The sequence below is a fragment of the Panthera tigris genome, chromosome D4 (assembly GCF_018350195.1).
Source record: "Panthera tigris isolate Pti1 chromosome D4, P.tigris_Pti1_mat1.1, whole genome shotgun sequence".
Classification (NCBI taxonomy): Eukaryota; Metazoa; Chordata; class Mammalia; order Carnivora; family Felidae; genus Panthera; species Panthera tigris.
The window spans coordinates 4,166,271-4,189,691 of NC_056672.1; the positions used below are offsets into that span (position 1 = coordinate 4,166,271).

Sequence of the window (23,421 nt, forward strand, 5' to 3'; positions counted from 1 at the left end):
ATCAGTTTGGGGTGTATGTGGTTTATCCTAAAGGAGCATTTAGCAAAAGTTAAAAACTTTTCTTTAATGTTTATTATTGAGAGAGAGAGAGAGAAAGCACGTGCAAAGGGCAGAGAGAGAGGGAGACAGAGGATCTGAAGCGGGGTCTGAGCTGTCAGCACAGAGCCCGACGTGGGGCTCGAACCCACGGACCGTGAGATCAGGACCTGAGCTGAAGTCAGATGTTTAACCAACTGATCCACCCAGGAACCCCAAAGCTTAAAACTTTTAAGAACTGGGTCAGGGAAGAAAGGCTGGGTATCAAAAATAGTTTTCCAGAGCCAATTAAGCTGACTGGCAACAAATTAAAACCTTTGTGATAAAGCTTTCATTAATATGCATTCTAGAAAGCTGTCCTGAAAATTAAGTCCATCACTGTTAGAGACACAGAGATGCAAAGGTTTTTTTCATGAAGAAAAAAATTACAGGGGCGCCCGGGGTGGCTCAGTCGGTTGAGCGTCCGACTTCGGCTCAGGTCACGATCTCACGGTTGGGGAGTTCGAGTCCCGCGTGGGGCTCTGTGCGGACAGCTCGGAGTCTGGAGCCTGCTTCGGATTCTGTGTCTCCCTGTTGCTCTGTTCCAACCCCGCTCATGCTCTGTCTCTCGCTCTCTCCTTCAAAAATAAATAAAAACATTCAAAAAAAAATTTTTTTAAGAAAATTACGTTTCTTTTCAGTGTTTACGTGCAATTTTTCCAACCAATATTTGAAGCGCGGGTTCTTTTAACTTTTAAAGACCGTGTCGTGCTACAGCGGACGAAACGCAAGAGCTTACTTTGCGAAACCACCTGAAGGCGGCCACGGCGGGCATCGGCCCACGTCGGGCCGCCGCGGGCCCCTCCGCTCCTCGCGGCAGCCGCGGGGGCTCTGAGCCCGGGCGCTCGCTCGGCCTGCGGCAGGGGCGGCTCCGAGGGGCGTCCCCGAACGCGGCGCGGACGAGCGGCCGGCAACCGGCTCCGGCCAGAGCGAGGAGGTGGCCGCCAGCCGAGTCCCGCGCGGAGCGACGGAAGAAAGAAGGGAACGGCCGGGCTCCCCCACTCGGGCGGGACTTCGGGCAAGCCCGCCAACAGCCGCGCCGCCCGACAGCGCCGCCCGCGCCGGCGGAGGCGGCGTGCGTCGGGGCTGTCCCAGGCGGGAGTCGCCCGCCACCCAGCGCGCCGCCGCACTCCAGACGTGACGTGACGTGACGTGACGTGACGTGACGTGACGGGCGCGGCCAAGGCTCGAGGCGCCGTCCGTCTCGTCCAACTTGCAACGGCACCCGCGGTCCGCAGCCACGGCCCTGGACCGCGCGGGTCAGGCTCCCCTGTCCCTTCGGCCTCCCGGGAGCCCCTCTTCGGTCGCGACGCTTGTTTCGGTTGCAAAACCCAAGAGACCGTGATAGGATCTGCGGCTCACTTGCACGGGCACGGCGCCTTCGGCAGCAGTGCGGCCGCGGCACGGGCACCCGGTCGGCACGACTCCTGGCCCCCCCCCCCCGCCCCCCCCACGGCTCGCCCGACGGGCGGGAGGACCGGGCTTCGCACAACGGGAGAAACGAGGCAGCCCACGCCCAGCGACGGTCTCGGTAGTGAGAAGGGAGACGGCCCACCTGCAAGAAAAGTGGGTGTCCGCAAACCGGACGGAAACACCACAGGTCCGCCTGAAGTTAAACCCGGGGACTGCTCAGAGAAAACGAAGGCCGCGGAAAGAAGCGAGCCAGCGGACTCTTCCCTACGCTGACGTCCAGACACGTATCAAATTAACTACTATTGCGGGAACAGAAGTCTCCCTACGGTGAATATTCTGCGCTATCCGTCATAGGACGCTGCAACTTTGTACAAGGTTACCTCTTCTCTGCTTCAATCCCCGGCTAATTATACAGACGATATATTATATAAGATAAATACAGTCGGTTCAAGTCATGTGAGTGCAAGTACATCGCAAGGATTACAGCTGGGCTGCGTATCCCTTCCTTTCTGAGACCACTCACAGGTATGTAATTATGGCGTCAAGTGAGAATACACACGCATGTATGCATAGACATGGCCACCCTAATGAAAACTCCTGGTTTTCTTTAACGTAGCGATATTTGCTAAAAATACAACGTGTCATGTTCACCCCCTGCGGTGAGCCACGTGATTACTGAAATAAGATACCACTAAATTCCACCTCTTTTTGAGTTGTATTTACCATATTATGCTTTAAAACAAACCTCCTAAACATGGAAAACAGTTACGTGACAATATTCCCGAAGGCAAAAGAATGGCAAATGTGGCAAAGCATAAACCACGCGGTCTGTGCTTTAGGAGAGACTGTTTCATTACTGCCACCGATTCCGTAAGAACTACGGTTAAAAGTTAAATGCATGTTCCAAGTTACCGGAGAACTCAGTGGCTTAGAACAGCAAGCATTTAGTCGTGTGCAGTTTCTGTGGGTCAGGAATCCAGGCATCGTCACGTGATCACGTGGAAGCAACGGCCCCGGGTGTCTAGGCTCACTCGAGCCACTGCTGGCCTGTGGGTCCCGCCTCCCAGGAGCCACTTCACGGGGTCTAGGCTCACTCGAGCCACTGTTGGCCCGTGGGTCCCGCTCCCCAGCGGCCACTCCGTGGGGCTTCCTCTCAGCCTGGCAAGCGGCTCCCCCAGGGTGACAACTCCAGAGAGCAGACACAAGACGGACCTGGGAGGCGATTTCCCATGCCTTCTGCCACATTCTTTGGGCCATCGATACGCCCAGGCCTCACGAGGGAAGGGGCCCCACGTGGAGTGGGCACTTAGAGGCTGCCAAGCACAGGCACGAGGCTCGAGTGCACAGCCCGTGATGTAAAAGCCATCTCTTCTTCTGCCCATCTGCCCATGAGCAACAGGCTCATTTTTCCAGAGCACATTCACACAGCATTTTCCAAAACTCTAAAATCATCCTCCAGTCTTTCAAACTCAAGGAAGAGATGAACAGAGCATGTTAACCATTATCTTTAAAAAATAACAAAGGGGGCAAAAAGTGGAGAGAGTATAATATGGAAGACGTTCCTTCTGGAAAGCTCATCCCGTGAAAAACAGTCTTTGCCAACTACGGTCAGAAGTAGAGCGAGTGACACCCACACATCACCGGTGCTTCTAGCCTTTCTAAAAAGTGTTAATTTAACTGTATCAACAAAAAGGACACTCTGGTGTTTCGTACAAACTGCACCTTGACCACTTCATTAGATGAGGGTCTCAGAAAGGGCTGAGGACACAAGAATCCTCAATGTGCACACGTTTTCTCTCTGGATAAGGACCCTGTAAACTCTTATTGATAAATGAAACAACATACACAAATATTTGACAAAATGACTAAATAATGGAGTGCGCACAAAGATCCGAATACTTTGTTTTCCCTCATCAAAAGCAGGTCACGTGGTAAAAATTTAAAGATTCCGGCACAGCAGAACAATGATTGATGGAATAAATAACCACATTTAGTGAGAACACATCAGGCACTGCGTAATTTGACACATCATTACTTACTTTCGCAAGAATCCCGAGGCCGCAACGATCATCAGTCCTCATCTGACAAATGGGAGGACCAAAGGCTCAGAAGGGTAACTCATGCCCACTAGGCAGAGCAGTGGGTGAACGAGAGGAGTCTGGTCCTGCGGCCCACCTGCTTCTCCCGACGGCGAGCCGCCCCCTCTCCGAGACAGAAGAGGCACGGCTCCTCGAAGAGCTAACTGTGACAGGGCAAAGTCTTGGAGGGAGTTAGCGCAGGAATGCACCTGGATGACCGGAAGGAAGGAAAGACCAGCTGCTGGTACCAGGCCGTGACCGATGGCAGGGAGCGTCAGAACAAGAGTGCACGGCGGACAGTTCCCACCGCACCGTGCTACCCCGGGGAAACGGATTTCCGTCAAGGTCCCCGGACCGAAGGCTCGGGCCCTCCTTCCACCTAGGTACCACCCCCTCCCCTTGTGCGGCCGACGCAGGCCCGCCGCCACCTGACCCTGCGGGCCTCAGGGCTCTCCCGGCAGGAAGAGGCCAGACGCCCGGGACCGGTGGGGGTGAGCATCGGCACACATCCAGCGAGGAGGGTGCTGGGCCAGCACGGCCAGCCCTTCACCCCTGCACTTTGAGGTCCCCTGGGAGGAACAGCTGCTTCTTTTTCCATTTTGAACAGAAAACAAACAGCAAAATAAAACAGACATGGTGTTTCACAGTGGCTGAAACCATAAAGATAACTAATTAGCATTATTACTCCTTATCGGGAGAACAGCCAAGCGGTCCGTGAAATGACGGTACAGAAAGATTTTGTTACTTAGGGAACCAGTTGACAACTGTTTCCTATTAACAAAGGGGAATGAGCCATTCTTGAGCGCATATCCGAGGAGGATGAAGCAACTCTGACTTACTGGAAACACATTATTTTTGTAAGATGTATCCAATACCCGGTTCGGGTTCTCGTAACTCTAACTCCTGCTGCGAGACAGAAATCCTGTCAGAAACAAGCAACCTTCTCCCTACACCCGAAACAAAATAAAACAAACCCCCTACCCAGCGACCACAACCCCTTCCTCCACCAGCAACAACTACCCACAGCACATCGTAGCAGCTCACGTGCGTTCGCCCACAGCTCTGACGTTGCCGTGTTCGGCTGGGCTAATTCATGACAATTATCTGTTATGTATTTTCCCAACGTTCGTTGTATCCTATTAACAGAATACCAATTAAAATGACAAAACCGTCACAAAATGTTGGGGTAACACCCCAACGCCACACCCACAGACTTCCTGGTTACGCGCGACGCTCTTGGTCGCTGGCTTGCTCACAAATGCACAGAAACGTCAGGTGCAGGTTTAATCCAGAGAGTTTTATATATTTATTACAGGTTCGTACTTTAAACTACACTGAGGCTCAGATGGATGTAAAATGTATGTGAAATTAACTTGGCTAAATGCCGATGCTCTTTCCTTTTCTCCCCAAGCCTCAGAGCTGGCTTCCCGGGTACGCTGCCGAGGACGTAGGTGAAGTCCCCAGAGAATTGGGCTAGCGGCTCCCCTCACCCTCTCCCGGAGTCCTGCTCATTACACACCGCACACGGGAGGCTCCGGAGGGGCAAGCCTGTCCTCTCCCCCTTCCGGTAGAACAGGCGGACGGCACTTTCAGACACGACAGCAGTTAATTACTGCCCTCCTAGAGAGAACAAAGTTCTTTTACAATCGTGTGAAATATGGCTTATGTCAACAATGGATTGACAAAGATGTTCCTTGGGAAAATTAAGTCGGAGAAGCAAACATTAAAATTAGGCCATTTCGTCAGTATTTTAAATGGAAAACTCTTTAAACACTGGAAACATCATATGCATTGATACCACATTTCAAATACATACAGCAGAATTTTCTAGGACAGATATTTGGCTAGCTCACGGCTAACTCCTAGACTCTTTCTTTAAAACGCAAGAAAAGTTAGCGGAAAGCTCAGTGAGGGGGCAGAAAACGCGAGGAGAGAACAGCACTGAGGCAGAAGCAGCACCACCACCTCACGGCGTGATCACGACGCAGCAGGCCAGGGGACGCACACGACACATGTCACCTGCGGGCCACGCAGCCCGCAGCGTTGCACAGGCGGGATGACCTCAGAGCTGTCACAGCCCCTCTTCCACATGAGCACAGGAGTGTGAAGGCAGCCCCGTGACAAATTAAAAAGCGGAAACTTTTTGAGAGCCAGGCCTCTCTTCTCAGCTGCCTGTCCCACAGAGCAGTGAGATGCCACTCTGGCTTGCATCTGAGGAGAGAGGCAATCTGGAGGCAGAAGGCAGAAATGATCCTGATTACCTAACCAGTAATTACCTTCAAAGATCCACAAGAATTCCATGAAAAAAAAGGCAAATGTGAACATAAAGGAAACAAGATCAGAGGGGTCAGGATAAGTGAGTGGGAGAAGTGCCCAAGGGAGCGGTTTACAGAATCCCTACAGGGAGCAAACATCGGCCCTGAAGAGCAGCAACCTGGTTCCGTGTCACTTACAGGTATTAGCACATCGAGTCCTTCTCACCCCTTAGGAAGCAGGACCCTCAGCCCCCTTCATGCAGACGGGGAAACAGGCCCCAAGTCAGGGTCAGCAGACACGGGGCCAGCACGCGATCCCAGCTGGCCGCTCCCCCTGCCCCCCTCATTCTAAGGCTCCCCAGCCCTCCCCTCCCGGCACACACACGCGCACACATGGAATGGGCCCATCCTTTATTTTTTAACATTTATTTATTTCTGAGAGAGAGAGAAATGGAGCATAAGCCAGTGAGGGGCAGAGGGAGAGGGAGACAGAATCCGAAGCAGGCTCCAGGCTCTGAGCTGTCAGCACAGAGCCCGACGCAGGGCTCGAACTCACAAACCACAAGATCATGACCTGAGCTGAAGTTGGAGGCTCAATCAAGGGAGCCACCCAGGTGCCCCGCCCATCCTTTGTATCTCAACCTGCCAACAGTGATACAGGGGCCGCAGGTGGGACACCGTGGGGGGCGGGGGGGGGGGGGTGGGGCACGAGCAGAGCCCTGCCCTCTGTCCCTAGCTGGGAAACAAGTGATAAAACGGAAACAGGTTTGGCCCTGATAAGGGGGGAGGGGAGCCTGGGGAAGGCCTTCTACACAGCCGCAAGCGGACCACCTCCAGCCCCTGGGGGGGTGAATCCTGCCACCCCTGCTCCCTCCTCCCGTGCTCTCCGATGACAGGAGCACAGGCAATACTCAGCCCTCAACACAACCGTCCCTCCCTGTGCAGCGCAACAATCCCAACAGAGGCTCCTGGGCGGTGAAAGAGACCCGGCATGGTAACGCTACAGAAACCCGCCAGCCTCCTCGCTCCTCCAGGCAAACCACACAAGCCACCCGTGGAGGACAGCAAAAGCACGGGGCGTGCCTGAGACACCACTCTTCGAGGAAGGAAGCCCAGTGCAAGAACTAATGGGAAAGTTCCCATAATTTAGACAAGACGTGAAATCAATACGTGAGACTCAAAGGGGCGAAGATAAATCAGGAGACCAGAACGTAAAGGAGCCCTGCAGCTAAGAAAAGCGCTAAGGACCAAAATAACACTACTCCAGCACTCACACAGGAGTCAGCAATGGCACAGCATGAAAGGAGCAAGGCGGAAGGCATCATGCTGAAGGCAAAATGCTGGCAAAAGAAGGTACGACACGCACCTGGGTAAGTTCGAGGCTGAGCAAACACGGGGCAGATGGCTGTTCCCCAAGGAACGCAAGCCGCCAGGGCTGAGCACCAAAAGCCTCGGGAGGGGGGCAAACCCGAAGGCTGGGAAGAGGCTGGGCCCCTCTCCGTCCACGCCAGCAACCGCCTTCCTGATTCTCACCTGAGGGACGCACCAGCCCCACTCCGGCTGGGTTCACCCATCTCCCCGGCTCCTCCCGTCCGTCCCCCCCGACCCAGTCCTTCAGCCTCCTCATCCTCCGCAGTCTGGTCTTCCTGCCGCTGGAGGTCTTCAGCCACGTCCGGGCGGGGGCCGGTGATCTCCAACCTTCTACTTAACCTTGCCGTTCCCTTAGTCGTTCTCTGCATGCGACCCTCTCGCGCGCCCTGATGCCGCATCTGCATTGCGGCACGTGGCTGCAGGAAATCTCGAGGTCTGGAGAATGAGGCCGCCCGGAGCTCAGCCCCCAGGGCCAGGGCACAACCCTGGCCCAGGAAGCCCTGGGGAGTACTGAACTCTCCTGCAACCCCGACCGCTCGACCCTGGTGGCACGGCCACTGTACCCCGTGTCTACAAGGCGGCTCTCCTCTCCAGCCCTCACGTAGGCACTCAGCAACACTACAATTCACAGCTTCTCCATCCGCACGGGTCCTGTCTACTTCCCGCACCCCCTTCCCCATCTGCCCACAACGCTGGTCTCAGAACGAGGCCACACTCCTCATTTGAAAGGAATCCCTCTATTTCCTCCAGGATCGGAGACGTTGGATCGCCGTATTGTTTTTATTCTCTCGGTATTGTGGACCCCTCCTGCTTACGGGGTCTACTTTTTCTGCTGGTGAGTCCTTTCATTTCACTGACACACTGGCTCTTTACAGGGCACCCGGCAAACACTTAAAGTACAACGGCACAAATCAGCATTTCAGAAATAGTGTTTGCCTGTCTACTGACGGCAACATCACACATTCCCTTTTCCCCCCCTTTTATTATGTTTTCTTCATTGAAGTCGGAGACATACAATGTTATGTCACTTTCAAGCATGCAACATCATGACTTAATGTTTACACACGCGATGAAGCTATCACGATAGGTCTAGTGACCATCTATTACCATATGTAATTATTATAACATTATTGATGGTTTTCTCTGTGCTGTACGTAACACCCCATGACCTACTTATTTTATAGCTGGACGTTTATACATCTGCATCCCCTTCACTGACTTCATCCCTTCTCCCACTTCCCACCGCTGAGAACCACTCATTTGTTCTATTCGTGAGTCTGTTTCTGTTTTGTTTGTTCATTCATCTTGTGCCTTAGATTCAACATCTAAGTAAAAGGCAGATGTCTTTCTCTAACTCTGACTACTTAGCATAATACCCTCTAGGTCCATCTGTGCTGCCACAAATAACAAGATCTCATTCCTTTTTATGGCTAATAGCCAACGTTTATCCATTCATCTATCGGTGAACTTTATCCATTCATCTACTGATGGACACTCGAGTTGCTTCCATATCTCAGCTATTGTAAATAATGCTGCAACAAACACGGGAGTGCAGATACCTTTCTAAATTGGTGTTTTTTCTTTGAATGCCCACGAGTGGGATTATTGGATCATACGGTATTTTTAATTTTTAAAGGAACCTCCATACTGTTTTCCACACTGGCTCTACCAATCGACATTCCCATTAACAGTGCCGGAAGGTTCCCTTTTCTTTTCGACACTACCCATGGTGACACGTGTGAGGTGTATCTCATTGTGGTTCTGATCTGCATCTCCCTGATGATGAGTGATGTTGAGCACATTTTCACGTATAGATTGGCTATCTGTTGGTCTACTTTAGAAAAATGTCTACTGAGGTCTGCTGCCCATTTTTTAATTATATTGTTGCTTTGGTGTTGAGTTGTATGAGTTTATATATTTTGGCTATTAACCCCTTAGGGAATACATCATTTGCAAATATATTGTACCATTCAGTAAATTGGCTGCCTTTTCATTTTGTTGATGGTTTCCTTTACTGTGCAAAAGCGTTTTGTTTTGACACAGTCCCAGTAGTTTATTTTTGCTATTGTTGCCCTTGTCCAAGGAGACAGATCCAGAAACATTGCAAAGACTGATATCCAAGACGTTAGAGCCCACGTTTCCTTTTAGGAGTTTCAGAGGTCTTAACATTTAGGTTATTTTTCTGTATGGGGTTAAAAAAAAAAAAGTGGTTCAGGTTCATTCATTTACATGTAGCTATCCAGTTTTCTCAACGCCTTTGGTTGAAGAGACTGTCATTTCTCTATTGTATATTGTCACTGATTAACTATCCCCTTTGTCATAGATTAATTGACTACAAAAGTGTGGCTTTGCTCTGGTGTCTCTATTAAGTCCCACTGATCTATGTGTCTGTTTTTGCGCTGGTACCATTCTGTTCTCGATTACTGTAGCTTTGTAGTATATCATGAAATCAGTAGGTGTGAGGTCTTCAGCTTTGTTCTTTCTCAAAATTCCTTAGGCTATCTAGGGTCTTTTCCAGTTTTATACAAATTTCAGGACATTTGTTCTAGTTCTGTGAAAAATGCTGTTGTTACTTTAATAGAGATTGCATTAAATCTATAGATTGTATTGGGTGTATGGGCATCTAACAGTACTAATTCTCCCAATCCACAAACATGGTATGTTTTTCCATTTATCTGTGTCATTTTCTATTTTTTTCATCAATGTCTTCGAGTTTTCAGAGTATAGGTCTTTCACCTTCTTGGATAAATTTATTCCTAGGTATTTTATTCTTTTTTGTTGCTATTGTAAATGGGACTCTTGATTTTTCTTTATACTGGTTTATTATTAGTGTATATATTTGCAACAGATTTCTGGATATATATTAGTTTCGTATGCTGCAACATACATTTATTACTTGTAATAGCATCTTGGTGGAGTCTTCAGGGTTTTCTATATATATTATATATATATATAGATATATGTATATATATATCATGTCACTTGGAAACAGTGACAGTTTGACCTCTTCCTTACTAATTTGGATGCCTTTTATTTTTCTTGTCTAATTGCTGTGGCTCGTACCTCTAGTACTGCATTGAATAAAAGTGGCAAGAGTAGGCATTCTTGTCTAGTTGCTAATCTTAGAGAAAAAGTTTTCAGCTTTTAAGCATTGAATATGTGTAGCTGTGGGTTTGTTCACATATAGCCCTTTATTATATTGAGGTATCATTCCTTTACATCCAGTTTGCTGCGTTTTTAGCATAAATGGACACTGACTTTGTCAAATGCTTTTTTGCATTTATGGAGGTGATCAGATGGTTTGTGGCCTTCATTTTGTTAATGGGGTATATCATGCTGATTAGTTTGCCTACATTAAACCATCCTTATATCTCTGGGATAAATTCCACTTGATAGTGGCATATGGTCCTCTGACTATATTGAATTTGGTTTGCTAGCATCAGAGATATTGGCCTATAATTTTTTTTTTTTTAATGGTGTGTTTGGTTTTGGTATCAAGGTAATGTTGGCCACATAGAATGAATTTGGAAGTGTTCCTTCCCCTTCAATTTGTTGGAACAGTTTGAGAAAAATAGGTTAACTGTTCTTTGACCGTTTATAAGAATTCAATGGTGAAGGTAACTAACCCTAAACTTTAGTTTGTTGGGAGTTTTTATTACTGATTCAATTTCACTACTAGTAATTCATCTATTCTGATTTTCCATTTCTTTCTGATTTAGTCTTGGAAGATTGTAGATTTCCAGATTTCCAGGAATTTACCCATTTCTTGTAGGCTGTCCAACTGTTGGGTCATAATTGTTGGTAGTTGTCTCTTATGATCCTTTGTGTTTCTGTGGTGTCAGTTGTAAACTTCTCTTTCGCTTCTGATTTATTTGAGTTCTCTCTCGTTTCTTCTTGATGAGTCTAGCTAAAAGTTTATCAATGTTGCTTGTCTTTGCAAAGAACCAGCTTTTAGTATCATTTATATTTTCTATTGTAATTTTTGTCTGTATTTCTTTCTTTGCACGCCCATCTTTATTACTTTCCTCTCCCCCTTCTACTAACACTGGGCTTTTTGTTCTTTTTCCATCTCCTTCAGGTGTAAGATCAGTTTGAGATTTTTCTTGTTCATCAAGGCAGGCCTGTCTCGCTATACACTTCCCTCTTAGAACTGCTTTTACTGCATCTTGCTATTTTGGAACATCGTGTTTTCATGTTCATTCATCAAGGCCTTTTTTATGTCATTGATTTCCTCATTGAGCAACTGGTTGCTCAGTTTCTATGTGTTTGTTCAGCCTCTATGTGTTTGTGTTCTTTCCACGCTTTCCCTGTTACTGATTTCTAGTTTCACACTGCTGTGTCCTGAAAAGATGCTGGATAGGATTTCAGTCTTTAATTTATCGAGACTTGCTTTGTGGCCTAACGTGATCTATCCTACAGAATGTTCCATGTGCACTAAAATACTATATATTCTGTTGCTTCTGGATAGGATATTCTGTATATATCTATTAAATCCATCTGGTAAAATGTGTTATTCCAAGCCATTCCTCCCTTATTTTCTGTCTAGATTTTCTGTCTAGATAATCTGATCCACTGATGTAAGCGGGCTATGAAAGACTCTTACTATTATTGTATTGCTGTCATTTTCTCCCTTTATGTCTACAACATTTGCTTTGTGTGTTTAGGTGGTCCTATGTTGGATATAGAGATATTTACAATTGTTATATCCACTTTGTTAGATTGACTCCTTTATCTTTATGTAATGCTGTCTCTTGTTAGTTTTTGTCTTAAAGTATGTTTTGTCTGATATAGGTATTACTACCCCAGCTTTTCTTTTCATTTCCATTTGCATGGAGTATCTTTTTACAACCCCTCACTTTCAGTCTGTCTTTGGGTCTGAAGGGAGTATGGTAGGAAACATATGATGGGTCTTACTTTTTTATCCATTCAATCGCCCTCTGTCTTGTGTATTATTTATTCTCTTTCCATTTAAAATAATTATTGATTAGGTATACTTACGACCATTTTGTTCACTGCTTTCTGGTTTTTTATAATTCGCTGTTCCTTTCTTCTTCTCTTGCTCTCTTCTGATTTGATGACATTCTTTATTGTTATGTTTAGATTGTTCTCTCTTTGTGTAGCTATCATAGGTTTCCGGTTTCTGGTTACGTGAGATTCATGTAACACCCTATGTATACAGCAGTCTATTTTAAGTTGATGTGGCTTCGGTTCAAACACACTCTAAACGCACTACGTATTTTCTCCAGGTCTGTGGTATCCTTCCTTCTTGTGGGCTGGACACGGGTCCCAATCAGACCTCAACTCTGCCTCTCCTGCCCTCCTTGATGCGGCCTTTTCTTCGTATGTCAGTCCCTGGAAGAGCTGTTCAGGTCCTTCTCAAGGAGAGATGCTCTGTATGTTGTCTGCAGCCTCGCTGTGTCTGTGAGAGCAAGTGAACTCAGGATCCTACTGTGCCATCGACTGGGAATCTCACACGTTCTCATTTAAGTAAGCTGATTTGAGAAAAACTAACTTTACCCATTTTATTATTTTCCTTGTAGTAAATGATTTGTCATTGTAACAAGACACATGAGATACTTCTGGTCGAAAAAGCCTTCATTTTAGGGAAAGGAAAAAATGTGCTATAGAATAGATGGCGATTTTTCATTTTTAACTTATAACATTTTAAGTTATATTTCTCAAGTAATTCTGAAAAGTTTCCCTCAAAACAAAGTAACACATCAATTTTGGATTAAAACCAAGAATGGTGTGTGTGTGTGTGTGTGTGTGTGTGTGTGTGTGTATATATATATATATTTTTTTTTTTTTTTTTTTTTTTTTTTTTTGAGAAGAAAAAGACCAGGCTGCAGCTGCTATCCTCCCTGGCCCTGAGTACAAGGGCTGCACTGGGGCCCCCGCCTCTGCCCCCGGCAAGGACAGTCAGGTGAACTGCATTAGTCAGTGGTGCAAACAGCAGGGGCTTCACCAACACCTACAGGTCTCCACCTACACTCAGAACAGGCCCTAACCAGCCAGCCTGCAGGAGGAGGAAGGGCGGGGGAAAGGCTGAGTTATGGTAGTTATCGCAGGGGTCCATCTTGGGCCAGCCACATGGGCCGCCACCAGATAGGTGAGCGGGCTGCCCAGGAGGACCAGACCTGCTCGATGGGCCCAGCCTAAATCGCTCCTGCATATGCACCAGATCTAAGTAAACGGTGGTTGATTTAGAGCCACTGACTCTAGGAGCGGACTGTTAAACAGTAATATGGTGGCAACAGATAGCTGGAGCACTGACAAAATGCCTCATAGGGAACAATGACTAGAAACAGAAAGACACAACTGTACTGGTATCTTCTGCAACGTGTCCTGAGAACACAGACAGTAAATCCACAACGAGCAAGGGAAGTTTTGATCCTTCGTATCAGAATCCAGTACATGAAACAGACAGACGCTGTAAGGACACAGATGAGGCCCGTCTGCTGCCTGCTTCAAACACTGTTGTGGCGGGATGCAGCCACACCCACCCTGGTGTGTGGTCTACGGCAGCCCCATGCAGCAGCCGCGGAGATGAGGAGTTGGCCCCCCAACTACTAACGGCCCCCACAGCCTGACAAATTTACCAACCGGTCCTTTACAGAAAGTTTCCCCACCCTGATACAGACGATGGGAAAAATACAAATAACAAGTTTGATCTAAAGAACCCTGCACCCCATCTTACTTTCAAATATTTGGGCAACATGCATGAATGCTAACTGTGCCCTCGGTCAGAGAGAAAACCTCCGCAATGACAAAGTAACTTGTACTAGATAATCTGTCCACAAAGTGACGGAGACCAGATATCAAACAAAAATAGTCTCTAAAGCTACGTTTCCATATTAAAAACATACACAGGCACCTGGGTGGCTCAGTCAGTTGAGCATCCAACTTTGGCTTAGGTCATGATCTCACAGTTCATGGGTTCGAGCCTGGCGTCAGGCTCTGTGCTAACAGCTCAGAGCCTGGAGCCTGCTTCGGATTCTGTGTCTCCCTCTCTCTCTGCCCCTCCCACGCTCACACTGTCTCTCTCTCAAAAATGAATAAACATTAAAAAAAAATTTTTTTTAATCTACAAATAAGCTAAATGACAAATAAGTATACTAAATAAAACAGTCAAAACACAGATACAATTTCTGAACAAGTGACTTATAACAAAGTACCTAATATGGTAAATATCTCAATCCTAAAATTTCTATGTTTAATGAAAAGCAAAAAAGTCTAATAAGTTGAATACAGTTTTGAAATAAGATATTTGGATCAGACAATTTTCCCTTTGAAAACAAACAAAAGGAATGCTGGGTTTCAAGATTAAAGAAAAAAAATGTGTGTGTGTGTGTGTGTGTGTGTGTGTGTATTTATATACATATATATGTAAAATAAGCACTAGAGATCTGAAAGAACGGCCATTTTACGGATGAAACCAGGAATCACCTAAGTAGGCAGAATACAGGAGCCCCTCAGTCACGGACGCCCCAGGCTAAGTCACACATACTGAACCCTGGCTCTTGATCCAGGTTCCAGGGCCACAGGGTTGGAGGCAAGGAATCAAGAGCTAGAGCCTGATCCAGGTGGGGAGGCTAAAGGAGACCCACCCATCGTGCAGGACTACAGAGGCTCCGTTCTAGGAAGGTAAACCAGATCTCCAACCTCACAACCACAAAGCACTGCATAAAAGGCTGTCCTCGTGCTAAACGGAGCCAGAGGAGGGCTAAAGAGAAAGAGGAAAACTGGGGAGTAACAGCCACAGAACTGCAACTGTGTAGTTCTGCCTCCCAGCATCACAGAACCTGGGCACCCACGGACCCTGAAGAACTGATGAGAAATCCAACTAGCCCTGCCCTTGGGCCAAGAGCAGAACAGATACAAACCTCTCCGGGGCAGGGCACATTCAACCCTCGTCAGAGCGCCTGCAAGTAAATTTTCCCAGGAATGACCGGCACACAAAGATACTCAGACACAAAAAGAAAAAGACAAGAGCGAGAACCAATAGAAACAATAAAGAGGGTAAAAAAGACTCACAAAGACCAAAAACAAAACGATCAGGTCCAGGTTTTAGAACAAATACATCTACCATAGGTGAATGACTGACAAACTTAAATATATTTGCAGGAAAAAGAAAACTAGAAGTGATTTAGAGATTTTAAAATGAACTAAACAGAGTTTCTAGAAAGGGAAAACACAGTAACTAACATGAAACACTTCAGAGATATACTCAGCAGCAGGTTGAACACAGCATAAGTAAATTAGAATTATCCCAAATCCAGCATACAGAGGAGGAAAAACAACGATCTGGTCTTGCATAAATTTAGCAGATTCTGAGATGAAAGGAAAGAAGGAACAGACAAAGACAACATTTGAAGAGGTGCTCACTGGATATTGCTAAACACTGAGGGGAACCAATTCACCTATTAAGAGTACCAGTGAATTAGCGAGATAAATAAAATTAAATCTATACCTTAATAAATAAAATGGTAATCCAAGAAGCCAGAGAGGAAGAAAATAAAATGTAAAGGAAGCAGGCAAACAAAACCAAAGAAACACACAAGAAAAGAAAAACCCTAACAGATTTCTTCAAAGAGCCAAAAATGACACTAGAGCCAACTTCTCAGGCAGAACAGATGCCAGCAGAGAGTGAGATACTGTCACAGGGCTGAAAGGACATAACATCACCCCAGGAGCTGTTAACAAAGGGAAAAACGACAGGCTCAAATGGAGTTAGTTGCGCTAAGCCCAGCTTGAGCAAACCGAGACTTAATCCCCAGCGCACGTGCACTCTCGGCCGCTCCAGCAACGTGACCTTTGTTGAACCGGACCACGGGAATCACCCGGCCGGCACCAGTGGGCTAACTAACTGCCTGGCAGACCCCCACCTTCCCGGGAAGGAAGGCCAGGGACCTTGCCGGGAACAATCCTCTTCCCGCCCCCTTCTGCCTACAAAAGGCTTCCATTTTGCACAGCACCTCAGAGCTCCTGTCAGCCAGGATGTGAGGCTGCCGAGTCACGAGCTGTTTGGCAAAGCCGACTGTGTCTCCCAACTAACCCGGTTCAATGTCGTTTAACAGATTCAGTGGCAGCAGTGGGATCGAAGGAGACTTCCGTCAGCTTTGAGAACAACAAGAAGCTCAGGTATGGCACCTGGGCACGAATTCTCTACCATTCCTGTCTTCCCTGAGGGTCCGGGTCTGCTCTCTTGGCATCAAGCTCTCGATCTGATCGGCTCTCTAGTCCGGGCAGGTCAGCTTGAGATACCAGGCAGTTCCATCTGGAACCGAAGCCACCAGTGCTTCATACAGACCACAGTTCACCGTCTGACTAGAACACCCCGGATTCCATACTGGGGACAGCCAGTGGCAGCTGTCGCTCCCCACCTGTTTGGAATCCGTCTGCAATCCCCACTTTGGGGTCTCTGGTTCTGCCCCTCCCCCAGGCCACGGCTCCACAGGAATCGGAGGTACACGCCGGGCCTCCCCTAGGCCGGGCCGCAGTAACATCCTGAGTAACTGTGGGACACACGTGTGTCTTACGTCGTGTACGTAAAGGCTATCGCTGGCGAGTCTCCGAGGCTAGAAAGCCACAAGGACCGGCAGACACGGGTGCAACACTGAAATGCTGTTACGTTACTCCCCATCCAGCCTAAAACTCAATCAGGGTAAGTTGTACGTGGAACAGGTTCAACTGACAATAGCTGTTCACCTCGTGAAAACGTCTCGTCACCTACAGTAACAAGGTAAGCTGCAAAACATCACATCATTCCCTCCCCACGGTACATCCCTTTTTGGTACTAGTTTGGCTTAGCTAAAAATAACGAAACTGAACTAATTAATAAGAAGAAGAACGGAATCCTTAAGTTCCAAAGAGTTGAGCGAGTCACTTTCCAGCACTAACGACAACCCAGAATTACCACGGCCGTCATGAGGACCATTCTAATCAGACAGGATTGCTCACGTCGGAAGTGCCCTGGAGAGCAAGGGTTCCCAGATTAGACAAACTGAAAGGGACACCTAATTTTTTTACCGGTATACTGAAATGTTAAAAAGCCTTCAAAAGTCCCAAATAGCTTCATTAAAAATCTCTTTGCAAAAGGCTAATGAATATTTAAAAATGCGAGATCATGAACACAAGTCCGCTAAACTGTTAACTTTACAGCTCCAAGCCCAGAGGCCTAAGTGATACCTGGGTCCTGCCTCATCCCTCCTACGGTGGGGTCCATCATGGAAACACTGGCCCAGGGGGTCCAGCATCTCTACTGTAATCAACCAGGGCCGTGGGAAAACAGACTGTCCTCAACCGGCCTGTGCAAACGTTTCAACATCTGTGCCCCTAAAGAAGAGCCCCCATATGGGCCGCTTCTCCAGTTGACAGACTCCAAAGGACTCTCGGATGAACTGCTACCAGTAATCCCCTTAAAAGAGCAAAGGGGTAACTACATATTAAAACGAATGAAAGAACTGGCCAAACTCGGGTAGATTCCGGAGCTATCCTCTCCACCTCAAACCTCACTTGCAGCCTGCAGACGGGATCCTGGAAAACACGAAGGGGCTGGCTAACATTGAAACATCACAGAAGGAAAAGTAGGATGTGGGTTTCTGGTAAGAGAAGGTGTGAGAAACGGAGATCTATTTTTTATTGAGGGACAAGAAAGTCATTTTGTCCTAAAGGGAGGAGACTACAGAATGGGGGGGGGGGGGGGGGGGAGAAGAAAAGCCCCAAATCTGAACACAAATTAAAAAGTGGTAGATTTGTAGCTCAAGCTGGCTAAGTTTGAAATGGACCTAATGATTAAATTCAAAAAAGTAAATGAATTTTATTATCAAAACTACACTGGTACAAAATTACACTTGGCTTTCTTCTGTCAACAGGACAAAGTTTTCTTAGATTATTGGTCTGCTCCTGACTAGGGACTCTGAAGGGTTTTCTTTAAAGCGATCTTCCTAGAAAGCAGAGTCTGTGTTTTATCAAAATAATCTCCTACACCCCATGTTGTCACCATCATCTCTTTGACTTACTGAGACTTCTCAATTAAAAGAGCCAAGGTTTATTTTTTACAATGACTTAACTCCCTGGATTTGCCCCTAAAGTCCTTAACTGTCACTACAGTTAAATACATGACTAAGTATTGTTTCCCCTGCGATCCTATCTGACCAAGTATTTTAAAGCCTTTAGGTAGTTTTGACAAATAAATCAAATTCTAAATCAAGTCTTCTTGACCTTGAACTAGCTTTGGGATTCTCCAAAGGGCCAAACAGCTCAAGAGATCTGCTCTCTCTCCTTATGAAAATGGAGATGTTAATCTAATTAAGCTTATGTTAAATTACATGGGACGCATCCTCCAAGAAGAATACTGAGCCCTTTTTCTGTTGTATGTATCTTAAAATATTCTATATTTTGGACATGATCTTATTTTTTGTAAGTTTGTTTGTTTGTTTGTTTGTTTGTTTGTTTAGAGAGACTAAGTGAGCAGGGAGGGGCAGGGAGCAAGAGAATCCCAAGCAGGCTCCGCACTGTCAGCACAGAGCCCAACACAGGGCTTGAACTCATGAACTATGAGATCATGACATGAGCTGAGCTCAAATTGGAGGCTTAACTAACTGAGCCACCCGGGTGCCTCTAGACATGATCTTAAAATACTGTATTACAGAAATAACTACATTTCCTTATCAAATGAACTCTGGTCAGACCTTTAACAGTGGGCATTGCAAGTTTCTGTCGTTTACAGAGAGTACTTGCACTTAGATGCTCTCACAAAAGTGTTCCTGCAAACGTGCTTCATCTTCAGAAAGATCCACAGAAAGGACCTGGACAACAGGATTCTGAAAACTTTAAGATAACAAAGCTACTGGGTAAGAATTTCCAAAACTAGTGGAAAAACTAGATTCAAGAAAAGATTAATTACATGGGACTGAACTTATTAGCAGGATGATGAGAATTCTTTTTTTAACAATTTAATAACATGTACCTTTGTAAACAAACATGAAACATTTACCTTTCCCCCCCCCTCTCTGATCCATCCAGATTTTAGAAACTCTTGAGTATTCTTTTCATGGCAACGTAATTAGTTATTTGCTCCAGTTCAACAGTAATCTGTTTTCCTCGTACAGGACACAATTGGAAACACTGGCTATATTACCAAAGCTTTCACTGAAATGGTGTTTGCAGGTAAAATCTGATGGGGAGTCCTTGGCATGGCTTCCTGGCCTCAGGGAAAGGTTCCTTATCAAAGTTTTCAGCAAAGGGACGCCAGGGTGGCTCAGAGCATCGACTTGATGTCGGCCCAGGTCATGATCTCGCAGTTCGTGGGTTCAAACCCCACATCAGGCTCCAGGCTAACAGTGCAAGGCCTACTGAGGATTCTCTCCCCAGCCCCTCCCTTTTCTCTCTGTCCTTCCCTTGCTCACTCACGCTCTCTCACTCTCAAAACAAATAAATAATTTTCAGCAAAGCAGTCTTTAAAAAGAGCTATGTGGTCAATCTGTATTCTTCTACTTACGTAAATAACCTGGCCAAGTTGAATGCAAATAAATTAGTTTCACTGTGATTATCTTTAGTAAAAATGTAGGGGTGATCAGAGAAAGAAAAATTATGTCTGTACCTTTGTAAATATCAGATTCTGGTCCTGTCAACTGTCTCCCAGGTTTTGTTATATACCTGTAAACTGGGCTGGATCCTGAACTCTTCTGATTTCCTCAAATGTCTGGGGATGACTTTCTGAACTAGTATTTCCAGTGTTCTCCCATCCTTCTAATTTGGAATGACGAGGAACAAAGACTGCCCTTGGATCTCCTTGGAAGGTGCAATACCGGGTGCTCCTCACTACTCAGATGGCAGCCGAGCTTTAGCGACTGGAACCTTGGGTACACATCTCACAGCTGAAGAAAGCTCCACCTGACATCTGGTCCTGTGTAGATGCTAGAGACCTGCAAATAAAATTGACTAGGAAGAGAAGTAGCCGACATCAAGGTAGCCTGCTTCCTCCCAAGACGTCAGATCAAGACATCGTAATTTCACTAAACGTGAAACTCTTTTTTTCTTCTCTGTCTTTCCTTTACTCTGACACTGGCCTGTAAAGATAATGCTATCAGTCATATTCCCCAGGCCATTGCTGAATGAAATGACCATTCGGACTGTTGGATTTGTAATCAGACACTGATCTCTCCATGATGCTGCACTCCATTAACAGTGCCACGGTACCGGGCAGGGTTTGTGCACCGACATGATTTCTCTTTGTATGCGGTAGTTATCGTTCTCCTCGGACCTGTGAATACCTAGAAGGCTGGCGCTTAACTGGGCAATGCCTCTTAGGATTCTAACTGCACCTGACCACAAATGAATGGAGACACCTCACGTGTCAACTGTCCAGGATTTACATCATCGAGTTTAAAAAGGAACCTCCCAGCTCCTTTCATAATCCTCTGGCAGGCCCCAACTTCCCTGGTTGGGAGTAAATGTAAACAAGGCTATCATCAGGAACCTCTCCTGAACTCGTGAAAGTACTGCAGAATCCACCGCTAAGACAGCTGCCCAACAAGAACCCAGAGACGCTCTGGCCAAAGTTGTTCTTGAAAACAGGACAGACCTTGACTTGCTTTTGGCTGGGCTGTGGCAGCCACCACCTGTTGTACCTGGATTAACACTCTTGGGGAAGTTGAAACTCAGCTACATCGGATCACTGAGAGAGCCATTTGGCTTAAGAAAAGTACTCCTTCGGGGCGCCTGGGTGGCGCAGTCGGTTAAGCGTCCGACTTCAGCCAGGTCACGATCTCGCGGTCCGTGAGTTCGAGCCCCGCGTCAGGCTCTGGGCTGATGGCTCGGAGCCTGGAGCCTGTTTCCGATTCTGTGTCTCCCTCTCTCTCTGCCCCTCCCCCGTTCATGCTCTGTCTCTCTCTGTCCCAAAAATAAAAAAAAAAAAAAAAAAAAAAAAAAAAGTTGAAAAAAAAAAGAAAAAAAAAAAGAAAAGTACTCCTTCAACGGGGTCTTTCTATGGCTTATTCGATTCTGACTGGTTTGGGTCATAAGAACCCGTGTCTGGTATCTTTGCCACAAGCATCTGTGCCACCAACATTTTTGCCACGTAACTAACTGCCCATAAAGCAATTTGCCATAAAAGATAAAGTAACGTGAAAGAGGGACACTTGTGAAAAAGGACATAATGAAGCATGAAAAATAAGTAACGAAAGTAAAGAGATTTTATCATGCATACAAAACATTACATTTAAATGTGTGTGGATTCATGGCAATACTGTGCAAACATGTGATACTATTTTGTGGACTGTACGTAAGCACTTGGTTCTAAAGTCCTTTGTTCAGAGCAGTATATATATAGATTCTTTGCTTGTTGATTTGTTACCTCGTTCTGTGCTGTACGTTTTCTCTTCTTGATGAAATTTCTCCCTTCATTAAGAGAATATCCGTTTCCAAACACGAGGAGGTGTATTTGTCGCTGAGCTTTGTGTTGTCTTGCCAAAGCTTTCCGTGCCGTCGCGTGTTCCTGGCGTACTGCCCACGTGTCCGTGTACAGACGTTCCAAGGTTCTGTGGGAAATGTGGCTTCACCTCTGCGCCTTCCGGTCCTTCAGTCTTGCTCCTCCAATCCAGGGTTTCAAAATAAGAAACGAGCGCCTGCCGCAGGTCCGGCAGGTCAGGGTCACACGTCGGCTCCACGAAGCCACGCGTCACGTTGCCAACTGGAAGGAACGCTAACGCTGTGATGCATTTGATTTTCTGTTAAATTCAGCCTCTGTCTGCCAGCACAACTTCTATCTGACACCAGTGGTTTTGGGGTCAGGGTTTTTTGCCACATGAAACAAACAGCCAGTTAGAGTGGTATCCAGGTATTCTTCTAAAGGAAGAGACAATACTTTTTCCTCAAAGTCAACCGTTAGAGCCTCGGGGCCTACTCTTGAACATTGAGCGCTTTAGTGTACAAAAAAAGTCTGCTCCCGGAGGTAATTCGAACAGACAAGAGCCACTACTGTTACTGATCGCTACGTGAGACATACGCTTCAACGTTCCACCACGTGACCCGTCCCTTAGAGTTCACCTAATCATCAAAGGCAGATTCTGTGTAAATACCGGAATTCTGCCTATACCACATTCTCCGCTACCAAACAGCAAAAAGTTTTCAGCATTTTCCAGAAACATACTCCTCAGGAATGACACAACCATTTCTTTTTAGGAGCTAAGTGGAACTTGACTCTTTTTTTGCTGCAACTACAGATACTGCTGAGTGAATTGGTAAAGACAGCACTGGAGAACAAGCGATTGTGTCTCAATGAGGCAAAGAGGCAGTAATTAATGCTCTCAAAAACCAGCTGCATCCTTTATATTGGCCATAGCTCAGTAAGCTTTTGGTTTGGACGAGTGGGAGGGGAGGAGCGCTGGGCAAGGACCCGCAGACGACAGGCTATCACTCAGGCGCAGTGTGCAGTCTGGCTGTACGCTCCCACCCCACGCTACGGCGTCACCCACCATCTGGGGACCGCCACATCGACTCATCACTGTATAGACCACTACGAGATCTAAGGTTTATATGAAATTAAACATGGGAGCACCAAGTTGACAGAAAAGTGAAACTGTCAACCAGTTGGGGTTTTTTTTAATGTTTTACGGCAAAAGTGCCTTCCAAGCTATTAATTAGTTAATGCCTTAAATTTTGATCCCATCTCTCTCAGTTAAGCTCAGAGTCTAATCAAAAGTGAGGAACTGTTTAAAAAATGCAACAATGGGCCCAAAATGGGAGTCACCTGTGCCAAGCCCCACATCAACCAACCAAGACTTAATACCTAACCTAACCGTAGCCTCGGCCTCTCCCAAACACGTCACCCCTAACCAATCAATTTGGGATTGCCTGGTCAGCACTAGTGAGGCCACCTGCCTGACAGACCACTTCTTCCCTCAAAGGAAGGTGACCTTGCCTAAAACAACCCACTCTTTGCCAGAAATTTCCATTTTCTGCCCCTTCTGCCTGTAAAGCCTTCCATTTTATACAGCTCCTTGGAGCTCTGTTCTGTTTGATAAAATGGAATGCTGTCCAATTCACGAATCATTAAATAAAGCCAATTAATGTTCGAATTTACTCAGTTGAATTTCTTCTTTAACAGAGTCTACACCCAATGAACGTATTCTTCAAGAATGAAGGCAAAAACATGAAGATAAAACTCTGTCCATTTCTCATAGCAATATCAGACTGAAACAAAGCCATTCAAAAACAAACATACA

General features: G+C 46.4%; 1 protein-coding gene and 1 long non-coding RNA gene across 4 annotated transcripts in view; one reads left to right on the top strand and one right to left on the bottom strand.

The window, feature by feature from the left end:
* The window catches only part of AUH (AU RNA binding methylglutaconyl-CoA hydratase), a 208,656-nt gene that overhangs the window by 66,439 nt on the left and 118,796 nt on the right, over window positions 1-23,421 (bottom strand). The gene's annotated exons all lie outside the window — the stretch shown is intronic.
* Window positions 1,248-12,968, top strand: LOC122233037. The gene is made up of 3 exons (XR_006210468.1): window positions 1,248-6,021; window positions 6,767-7,174; window positions 12,439-12,968. It is a non-coding gene; the product is annotated as an uncharacterized LOC122233037 (long non-coding RNA).